We start from the raw sequence: 12646 nt of genomic DNA on the forward strand, positions 1-12646 counted from the left end.
GGAAGGGGGGGGTCGGCTTATCCATGGGCCAGTGTGTAAACTTTACAGTTTTTGTGTCTTTTTTTTTACTGATATAATGGCTGTAAATCTTGGAACATGAAACAATAATTTATTCTGTGTCCTAAGACATATGCATGTAGAAAAATTGTAACTTTCGGTGACCTGACAATTATTGAACTGTTTTAAAGTACTATGCTTGATTTTGTTATTACTTTGCATGTGCATATTTTCTGATTTCTCAAACACAAAGTTGAATAAAAGTAAACAAAAGACTTTATAATTTGCAGGACGGTTGAGTTTACCAGGAAGACCATGCTGAACTATAATGTACAATATTTACACAATGCAAAGTGTGCATAGCCTCACTTAAATCCTCGCTTATTCCCAAACATAGATGCAGATTTCGCTTTATTCATTGTTTCAACCAAATTGCATTCTTCCAGATAACATTTCAGCTAGTCCTTAATAGCTGTTTCATTTATGTTGAATCACATGCTCACAAGTTACTAATTTTTAATTATATAAGTGATCCTACAAATTGATGTAATATTTTTTAAAAGGTACGCACATTTATTTGTACAATGCACAGAACCATCATAATTTACATGTTCATGAATAGTGGTAATAATAAAGCCTAAAATGCACATAGAGATCAACTAAGATCAACATAAATCAATTTTAGTTTTGTGTTTTAGCTGAACAAACATTCCTTTCCACACAGTGGAAAGCTTGATGTTTTGGCGTCTCCTATGTTGATAGTCTGCGAATTTGTCTTTCATTTTGTGACAGCTGTACAGGCCACTTAATCATTAAAACTCTGAAACTGGCTTGTGATAAAAAGGATTTTTGACCAGTAACTATACCAGTTTAACATTGGTATATACAGTATTAAAATGCCAGGTTTTCACTTGTGTAAGTTTCTTTCGTGGGAAGGAGCTTTAGCATATGGAGTTGCAGCATTGTTAGTAATCATTATTGCAGTTGAAATTAATTGTAGACTATTTTATTGTTTTGGTTTATCTTTTTTTCTAGTTTAGTTTTTTATTTTTGTATTATTGTAGTGGTAAAAATAATCATTAATTTGTGAATAATGTTTAAACTTAACATTCTATTTAGTGAAGAAGCGAATGCTTTATACTAAAATAATTATTTCGTTATAACAATAATTCACAGACGATACAACAGAACACGTAGGACTTTTCTTGTTTAGAAGAAATGAAAATCGAAGACATGTAATAATCAGGAGTTCTGTACAAAAATCAGAAGATATTATAAAATGGGGAGGTAGGCGTTGAGCGACCCCAAAAATCAAGGTTTTTTTCCCTCCCGGCATGAAAGTTGAGAGGTATGGTGTAAGGTCGCTTACATCAAAGCAAAGAACAACTCAGCTTTTATGGTATTAGCATAATTTTCGAAGCATTATTTATGCAGCTTTATAACAAAACAAAATATTAAATAAATTTCATTTCAAAGAAGATTTTACAATTTCTTTTTAGTAATCATGCGCAATAACCTCGAGATAAGTATACATGTAATTTTTTAAATACAAGTTTGCCAAAATAAATGCATTTAGAACTTACCTCATACATCTTGAGATGCCTCGGTGTTGTAAGTCGGCTTATATGAAGGTCATGCACTTTTTGGTGTTTATACATGTTCAGTTTGGGGGTCGGCTTATGTGAAAGTATATACAGTATAGCATTTTTGAATCAATTTGTAGGCTTGGTGTGTTATAAATTTTAAGTGTAATATTATAGTAATAAAGATGTAGCCCAGTTAGTATGCATGTTACACTGATATCTATCATTATGATTTTTTATACAGACAAAATGTAGAATTTATTTTCTGGAAATATGACATTTGCAACAGTTGTATTTATATGCTTCAAAAGTATTATAGTAACAAGTATGGTGCTTAAAAATTTTCACTTTATATTTTTGTTTTTCTATTTAGTATAGTCTCTACACGAAGACTTGATGCAAATAAACTTCAGATTTTTTTTCTTCATGAACCTGTTTCATGTTTTGTTACTTGTTCCAGAAAAGAAAATAAGAAGTAATAAAATGCAGTAAAGGCATATTTCTTTCCTCTTTGTTTTTTCTCTGCCACAAATGTGGAAGGTGCATACATTACTAAGTTCTATCTTTCAATCTGTTACACACTGCTAAGTGGTGTATTTTAGGTCAGTCAGCTTCTGGAGTCCTGCCACTTTGTATGCCATTGCCATTCAACACAATACATAGGCAGAATCTATTTGTATACTTACAGAAATCTGCTTTCTTCTATATTGTGTTATTTATTGTCAGCTTCACTCTCAACTTCAGCAACAACTGTTCTGATGCATGCATCAGCAGATAGTTTCATTCACTCGACACTGGAAAAGTAGATAATGAACTCCTTTTCATTCTTAAGTAAACAATTTTTGCATCTACAGTTTTTCACTTTGCATTGATAATGAAGAATACAGCACAAAACTAATTCCAGACTTGATTTGGTTGCTCTGTTTAACCAAACACCATTGATGTATCATAAGTACATGTTATCACTGAACCCATTACACAGTAGGCAGAAAGCACAAGCTGGATTATCATGTAAATCACAGCCAATGAAGGTTGACTACCTTGAAGCAAAAATATATTATTTAGTTGTATGCCCAAAATGTGCCAGATGTAAACAATAAAGCATTGTATCAAGAGTGCACATAAAATCCTTGCATGTTCCTCAAACCACATGACTGCTACAACCTATTGTCTGTTTTACATTTCTCCAAGTTTGTTTTTGCTACTCCTACTAAACTACATTGATTGACATGACACATATTCACTCGGTGATCCAGTTGGTCCTAAATGAAAATGGTACTACTCTGACATTCACAATAGCAATCTTGACGTTCATCCGGAAATGAGAGGTTAACATGGCTTACTTTCAGCAGAAGACTTAATATGATGTCTCATTGGTCATAAATGGTCATGGTTATGATCTGTTCAGTATGGACGCCACATTGAAAATCCTGTTAATACTACTTTCCCCTGGTATACTGATCATATTGATCTTGTGCTTTTACAAAAATACTTTTTATGATGTGTAGTTGATACTAAATGAAAATAGTGTCAATCTGACACCCAGTATGGCAAACATCTTGAAAATCTTATCATTACTCAGAAAATGATGCAAAATTGACATATAGTACATCTACCAAAACAGTTAATTTAAAAATCGTGTTATCACTAAAGAATATCAGAGATGGTTTCAACAATGGACACTCAAAAGGAAGAAATAGTCCCTTCAATGGAATAATGTGTAAGATAAGTACAAGCATGGATCACAGACTCGAGAATTTTGAACAGATTGCTTATGCAAATAATTACACCAAGACTTGTAATGATGCCTAATTGATCCAAAACAAAAGCGGTGCCAATACATCAAATTTGGTTGTCATGACAGCTATTTTAAACAAATCTTGTTTTGGCTACTCCTGAACTTACGGTTATCTCGACATTATGTTTTCAACAGAAGACCTATTATGGCAAGTTGTTTCTAAAAGAAAATGGTCCTATATCGTTTTGTGTCTAGGTCATAGGCACTTTACTTACCTCGGCACCATCTAACCGTCGTCGTGTTTTTTCCCATAATACACACAAGTACGAGCCTCAAAATACCCATTCGTTGCAGAATAAAACGTGCTTCCAGTTATTCATGACAATATCTACTCTGTGTTTGTTGGTGTGTGCGTGTGTGTTTGATACAACCTTCCAATCAAGTAATCCGAAGAATTAAGAAGAAGAAAAAATCATACAATAGATGCCTTATTGGAAATGAAGGTCCTCTGTTTGTTTTCTGATTTTTATGCCATGTAATATGAGAATCTAAGAAAATCGGCAACCCAAAGAATGTCTTCACTTAACAAGTGTAACAGTAGCGTTATGTGTTACATTAGATTATGATCTCTGCTATTTAATCACTAAAAATGGTAGGAATTTTATTACTGACAACAACTTCATTTAATTTTATCACGTATGCATCGAGTCTTGTAAATTGACTGCTTTTCTGAAGCAAAATATAGCGAATGGTGCTATGATGTTTTCATGCAATCTCTAATAATGAAGTTCCTGTTCACTCAATACCATACATTTTTTCACTGTAATGCATTGTTCCTGTAATGACGGCGATCAGTTGGAAGAAGGTATGTCTCTTAATCCGTTGGTCGTAGAATCGATACCGGCCGAGGACAGCCGGGGTAGGCTGCCTTGCTGTGTCATTGTAAAAGGAGATTAGCGAATGATGTGATAAAATGCCGTACATACCCAAAATGTCCAAATTTGTTTAATTAAAACCAAAATAAAAAGAAATATACAAATTCGTAACATTATTACGTTTTCTGTACTTAAATTTATAAACAATTGTACTCAATAAATAGGCAGTACACACAGATACGCAAGCCAGGAATAAAAGGAAACGTTTGAAAACCATGCCGACTGTTATTACCTCTAATTGTATCTGACAGTTTTAGGGTTACTTTAAGTAAAAGAAACAATTACTCCTACGGGAAAATGCATATCAATGAAGAAAAATGCCAAGCATAACTTCATATTACTTTTTTTTTAATTACCTTATTCATAAGTTAAATGCGAACGTCCCTTCTAAACAGATACTATAGATTATTAGTATATACGTGAGTTGCGGTTTGTGTGTAATGTCTCATTCCTGGGAATATATATTTTGTGACAAAGCTGGGACATACAGCTCCTTCGTTATGTACATTAGCTGAATCATACACTGTTACATGCATTTTAATCTACTGATATTATAAACTATTTGACCAATTTGTATGTCCATCTCTAAACAAATTAGCAGAACATATTCCTTTAGATAGCCATGCTTTTTCGCGCGCTCATCTAGATTTGAAATGTTTTGTGTGTTTCTTTCCAAACGGAGTGAATATTCTACCGTTGTTCCTGGTGAAATCAACCTTTTCCTTTTGGAAAATACTTGTACATTTCATGTAAAGAGTTCTGTTCGTACAAACTGATACCCAATTCACTAAATATAAATTCCTTTTAATAGCGTCAAATGCTCGTGTTTTCCAAAATGACTTTCTTTAGATCAACATAACAAACTTATCAACCATGATTTGAACTTTTTATGTTTCTTTTAGAGTTCCGAAAGTGTCATAAATTATACGAAACATGCATGTCGCCAGTCGTATATAGACTTTCTGAAGGATCATGAAATTTAATATTATTCCAAATCTACTCCGAAACAAACGTGGATTTAAGAGTGGATGTAATTTTGTAGGAGAAAGGACAATGGTAATATGTCAATACTTATTTGGTCTAGTCTTTTTTTTTAAATGTCAAAAAACGCTTAACCTACCGAATTTTCCCCATTGTCGTATTCAAGATCCCTAACCTACTTAACGTTGTTTACCCCGGACAGATATTAACGAACGTCTTAGGAATATAATTTACTCAAATACTATGTTGACAAGGTAATTTCGTCCTATTGTAGAAAACAATCCCTTTAAATTTAATATAACGCTTGTTATATGAAAGAGGTCGCAAGTCACTCGTCAGTCACATGCATTGTGGTTTAAAAAATTATTTCCAAGGTCATGACCTCTCTAATATAACAGATATATTATATTAATCATAGCACATACAAATAGCCAAATATAATTTGCGAGTAAAACTTTTAATTATGAAGAAAAATGAGTACATGATTAAGAATACGTGACTGTTTATCTTAAATTCGATACTTTATATGTTTTTAATTTTCTAACCATTTTCCTGGAATGACTGATGACACTGTTTCATTTTTTAAAATTATCAATAGGTTTCAATATAGTTCTTTGATTTGAGTAGAGCTTAATTTCAGCAGTAGAAAGATAAGGATATTTTGTATTTGGACCGAAAGGTGTAATATGCGGTAATAAATGGATTAGAATATACTTTGATGGTATACTGAAGAGCCAGTTTTATTCGTCTGAGAGAAAGTGATGATTGATTTGCCTCAGTATAGACGTTTTATCAAGTGGAAGTTCTAAGTAATGCAACATAAAGTCGGATTCGCCGACTGAATATCATCAGATCATGCGTCAACATCAGCATCGCAAGATTGCCGCTGTTAATAGTACACAATAGAACCATAAGCAAGTGGCGATGTTATTACTGTTTTAAAATGAGTAACTGATTCTGTCAGCTCTCGAATCGGTCACAGTTGGCACAAAACCCAAGGCTTTTCCTACATTTGTCCTTCATATACCCAATATGCCCAAACTTAATTCAGCGTCAGAAACACATCGCAAGAAAAACTCATCTTCTCCACAGCAGAGGTAAGAGATCTGTCAAGAGTTCTGGATCAAAGTTTATTTTTAATTGGCACAAGCTGCAGCTTTTACTATTAAAATGTTTTTTTATTTAATGTGTCAAATTTTCAGCTCACCCCATTCAATGCATATTTGTATATGCCTTAATTGCCTCTGCAACTCAGGATGATCAAGAGTTGTTGATATATAATGAACAATTCTTTACTGGTCTCCAAGTTGAAATCTTTTGAGACCAAAGTATATATTTGGTTTCTAATGATTATCTGTTTAAAAACATGCACTATTTTAGCTTTGTATCAAGATAAGATTAGGTGTTATCTCCCATTATATATATATATATATATATATATATATATATATATATATATATATATATTATAAAATAGACAACACAAACACATAGAATGTGTAACCAGTTTTGCTTTATTGCTTCATCACACTGAATTCAATATCATTGCTTATGTCATTAAATATATTCTGTTTCTAAGTGATCGATGATATAGAGCAGCAGGGAAGTTGTACAGACCCCCTGGCTCAGATAAATTTAACCCTCCTACCAAACATTTATCCGTAGAAGCCTCAGATTGCAAAAATAAACCCTCCTACGAAAAATAATCCGCAAAATTTCACCCCAAGATGCATTTTCAGGCATAAAAAAAAAGGCAGCTTTTTTGGGGGGGGGGGTATTGTAAAATTTGTTTGTGCCATAATTGAATTATGGTGGGCTGCGGATACTAATTTTATTTCACAATAAAACAATATCATTGAAAATAAGATGAGTAAAAAAACTAGCACAGTTGGAGAGCCTCATTCGGCTAGATTAGTGCGAGAAGAACTAGCGGCAGTAAGGAAACTTATTCCGACAAAACGATTATTTAAGAAAAAAGTTCGTGAGTACGACGACGAGCAACATCATATTGGTGAAGTATCGTCAAAGTGGTTGAGTCCAGTCACCGGAGTGATCGAACAAGTCGCATATGGTAGTAAAAAGGAAGACAAGGAACTTAGAAAACTCGGGCTTATTCCTATGACAAGAGATATCGAACAACACACTCGAGTTATTCCTGGCCAACTTGATCAAATTCATCAAGAACAAACTCAATTACGTCAAGCACAAGAACAAGCACAAGCACAAGCACAAGCACAAGCACAAATACTAGAGTTACAAAAAAAAACACAAGAACAATTGCAGCAGGAACAAGAGTACCCCGAAGAAGGAAGAATAAAATTCTCAAATACTGATAAATTTACCGATGAGGTTATCACAAGAATAAGGGAAATGAATCCGGATGAAGTTATAAAATTTGCTGCGGAAAATTATGATAAAAATAGACGGAAAAAATTAATGAAACCTCATCAAGCCGAGAATGTGTCTCGCGTACAGTGGATAAAATGGATATACTATATACACAAAGATGTCAAAAAGGTCAACAAAGATGATCCTGAATATATCAATTTTATTGATTCGATAGTCAATTACAAACCACGAGAATTTTCAGAGTCGCGTTTGTTCCCATCTTCGCTTGAAGAAATCAAACCCGCAGAAAGCAAGGAAGTTCAAGAATTAGCTGAAGAAATCAAACCCGCAGAAATACCATCTGATTTTGTAGATGTACCTGCGAATTTGCTTTTGAGATTCCAATCTATCAATAAACTCGATGATAAAGAGACAAGATTGCATGTTGCTGCAAATTATAACCCATTAAATAAACTTTTATATCTGCAAGAAAACTTGCATAAAATTGTTGATGCTAATCCAGAAATCTGGCCTGCGGTAATTTATTTTGGTAGTTTAAGGAAGAAAATATATTTGAAAGATGACGGATTTAAAAATTTTATGGAGAAAGTTGAAGAATATAAAAAAGAACAGAAATTAAGAAAAGAAAAACCAATATCAGGAAAAGGATATGGAAGCGGATATACTGTTTGTCCCGACAGTGTTGTTAACGACGTATCTCGTCTTGAAGTATTAATCGGAGGAAAGCGAGCCGGAAATAACTCTCACGAAATAATCAACGAAGCATCAGATATTTGTCAGCGATTATTCCGTGGTGGCGTGATTGATTCTCATGTTTATAAAGAACTTGTTGATGAGCTTATCGATTAAAACAACATAATTGAAATAATATGATTATTCACAAACATCAACGCAGACCAGCACTGGTTCGCGTAGTAAACTCTAGATTGCCAGTATATAAATACGTTCACGGTAATGGACTTGGCGATATCATTGGAAGTCTTGTCACGCGAGTAGCACCTAAAATTGGTCCAGTGATCAAACAACTAGGATTAAAAGCAATAGGAAAGATTGGCGAGACCGCTGTTTCTGGTATTAGTAATTTAGCTAGTAAAGGATTCAACGCTGTCAAAAGTAAAATATTAAATTTAATACGTAAGAAAAGACCAGTCAGATTACCTATCACTAGAGAGATGCCGCCCGAAATTAGCAAAACCATAAATGAAGCAGCAAATAAGAAAATAAATGATCTGGCGCAGGAAGTTGCTAAGACGAATATAGCACATGAAATTGCAAACACAAATCTAGCTCATGAGATTGCAAACACAAATCTGGCGCATGAGATTGCAAACACAAATCTTGGAAATACAAGTTTTGTTTCAGGAGATGGTCTTCGTTTTAGACGATATCATTAGTAATAATGTTTTCACAAGTGTCAAATGAAGTGTTTGACATGGACGAGCCTGTGGGTAGAGACACATCAGTGCGAGATTTTCAGTATTTCTCGTACGAGGTAGTTGAACCAAATACACCTAACCGCAAGGAAATTCAAGTTCACGATACAACAAGATATTTTCTTCCGTCTGAGGCGTATATCGAGGTTGTTGGGATACTTAATAAAACCGATAATACCAACTACGATGCAAATTTTAACGTTGGATTTGTCAATAACGGTATCATGGCATTATTCAAGAGTGCCACTTACATGATTGATGGAAGAGAGATTGAATCAATCACTGACAATGTTGATGTAGCAACAACGATCATAGGCCTAGCAAGATACTCGGATGATTTCACCAGATCGGCTGGTCCTAGCATGATGTTTGCTAAGGATAATTCTAATGAACCTATATTCAAACCGTTTGTTGTTAGACGACCGAATAATAACGCCGGCAATGCTGTTGCTGATGTTGAAAATATGATAATTAATCAAACTGAAAATTATAATCTTGGATTTGCTACGCGAAAGAAAATGTTAGTTGGAGCCGAGAATAATTTCTCTTGTGCAATTCCATTATCTCACATTTTTGGATTTTGCCGGCATTTCAGGAAAGTTATTTATGGAGCGAAACATACAATTTCCTTTATTCGAGATGCCGCGGGTAATGATAGAGCCATTTGGCGAGAGGCGGGTGCGGCCGGCGATGTTGGTAAGGTAACATTAACTAAAATTACTTTGTGGATGCCAGCAGTAACACCATCAATTCTCGAGGAAGAAAAATTATTATCATTCATGAATCAAGGAGGAAAATCCATCATGTCCTGGCTAACAACAACAACCGACTCCTCCGATGTTAATATGAACGGAATATATACTTGGCGAATTGCGTCACAGCAAGGTGTTTCAGCGCCCAGGCATATCTTCATTGTTCTTCAAAATGCAAATAGATACGATCAAACTCACAGTCACATGATATTTGATCAATTTGGGGCAACAAACGTATCATTAAGAATAAACGGTCAACAAGAACCATCCGAGGAAATAGCTATTAATTTTACTAATTATTCCACTGCACGCGCGTATCATCGATTATTAAGTTATATGGGTCGCGATCAAAATATTGATACCGGATTGCAAATATCACAACTAGATTTTAATACTCTCTATCCCATCTATTACTTTTCCCTGGAACATCTTGATTTGGTAAAGCAGTCGGTTGTCGATATTCATTTCAAAGCCAGAATTAACACTGGAGGACCGGCAAGAGCCATCGCGGTTATTCTTAGTGATAGAACAATGATCCTAGAAGGCATCAGTGGTAGAATGAGAGTCATCGACGCGCCCGTAGAAAATATGTGATAAATTCTAAATTTAGATAAAGTGATTATTAATATGCCATACGAACACGTCAGCGTAACACTGACCCCGGGTCAGATAAAAAAACTTCAAGCAGCAACAACAGCGCGAAGAGGTTTAAAATTAATCTTGAAAAATAATCAGATTCACGGTGGACCTAACAAACTATCACTGACACGAGGTCAACACGGACGATTTACCAAAGCCAGATCAGCGAATTCTGGTGTTCATGTAACTCTCTCCATTGGCGCAGTGAAAGACATGATCAAGGTAGGTGGCTTCCTTCCTTTCCTATTGCCTTTATTAGCTCCGTTGATAACGGGCGCGTTATCAGCAACGGCTGGATTCGGAGTTAAAAAATTATTGGATAAAGTTACCGGAGGAAGATACGGTAAAAAAAAATACCATCGCGGATCCGGCCTGAGACTAGGACGACCTCCAATATACGGATCCGGCCTAAGATCATCACGCCATCATCGAATTTAGATTTAATCAATGAAGCAAAGAAAAAGAAAATAAGATTTTTCAGAGGAGTATTCATGCGAGATCAATTACCGGACAAACCAAATTCTACCGAGACAGGAATAATTAACCTCGATAAAAATTCTGGTCCTGGCACTCACTGGGTTGCGTACGCGATTAATCCTCGCGAAATCATTTACTTTGATTCGTATGGACTAGCACCACCAAACGAATTTTTCAAATATATTTCCTCGCTGAAACTTCCAGTTTGGTATTCAACACTTCCAACGCAAACATCAACCGATCCACCAATATGCGGTCCAGAATCAATTAACGTTCTTGATGCAATTTCAAAATCATCCCGCCCTTATCACAAAATTTTATTTGAATATACCGTAGATAAATATCATGGTTGACATTTATGGTAGATCTCTCTTTAGAAAGAAAGAAGAAACAGATGAAGAAAAAAAAATCGATACATCAAATTTTGCAACCAAGAAAGACATTAACAATCTTCTATCGTTGGCAGAAATAAATCCTGGTGAAATTGCTGTTTTTCAAAATACCGAAGGTCGATTACAAACTAGCAATGTCAAAGTAACTGATATGATTAGCCGAGATGAATATAACGAACGCATCAAGCAATTTACTCAGTTATCAGATTCAGTAACAAAATCTATCACTGACGTTACTAATATTATCGCAAGTTTACCATCAAAGGCAAATATCGCAGATGTAGAAAAATCTGATAAAGAACTATCAGCGACATTATTGTTAAAGTTGGATAAGACAGTCTACAATGAAGATCAGGAAAAACTTACAAAGCAACTAACTAAACTAACTAACGATCTTAAAAAACTCGATGAAACCTTAAAACAACTTAGCAAGAAAGTTGATGATAATATAAAGAAAACAACTGATACTTCATTCGTCGCAGATCAATTAACAAAGAAAAAAGTTGATCAGGAATTGCACGATGACCTCATTGATAAAGTAGGAAAGATCAACGAAGATATTACTAATATTATCGCTGACGTTTCTGAAATAAAAACCACAATGGATAAGAAAGGCGATAAAGTGTTATACGACGATCTTAGCAAGACGACAAAGAAAATCAACGATGATATTGCAAAAATCAATAAACACATCGAATCGTTACGTGGAAGTGATGATTACGATGATCTTGTTGAAAAAACAAAATCCATCAATGATGATATTGCCAAGATAAACAAAGATATCGAAGCGGTGCGTTCACTAACATTTCAAAAAGCTGATAAAACATCACACGACGATCTTAGCGATAAAACAAAGAAAATTAGTGCTGATATTGAAACAATGCGTGTGTTAATAAATCAGAAGGACGAGAAAACAAAATCTATCAATGATGATATTGATCAAATCAGCAAAGATATTGAAACAGTTCGTGGATTAGTGCACCAAAAAATTGATAAAACATCACACGATGATCTTGGTGAAAAACTAACAAGAACAACCAGGGACGTTACTAACATTCTTGCCGATGTCACAAAGATAAATACTGCAATAAGTGAAAAAGTTGATAAATCATCACACGACGAGAAAACAAAATCCATTAATGATAATATCAATCAAATCAACAAGGACATTGAAACGGTTCGTGGATTAACTCATCAAAAAATTGATAAAACATCACACGACGAGAAAATAAAATCCATCAGTGATGATATTACTAAAGTTAGTAAGGACATTGAAGCAGTTCGTGGATTAACACAACAGAAAGTCGATAAATCATCACACAATGATCTTGGTGAAAAACTAACAAGAACAACCAGGGATGTTACTAACA

The sequence above is a fragment of the Sinohyriopsis cumingii genome, chromosome 9 (genome assembly GCF_028554795.1).
Source record: "Sinohyriopsis cumingii isolate HCF-2022 chromosome 9, ASM2855479v2, whole genome shotgun sequence".
Taxonomy (NCBI): Eukaryota; Metazoa; Mollusca; class Bivalvia; order Unionida; family Unionidae; genus Sinohyriopsis; species Sinohyriopsis cumingii.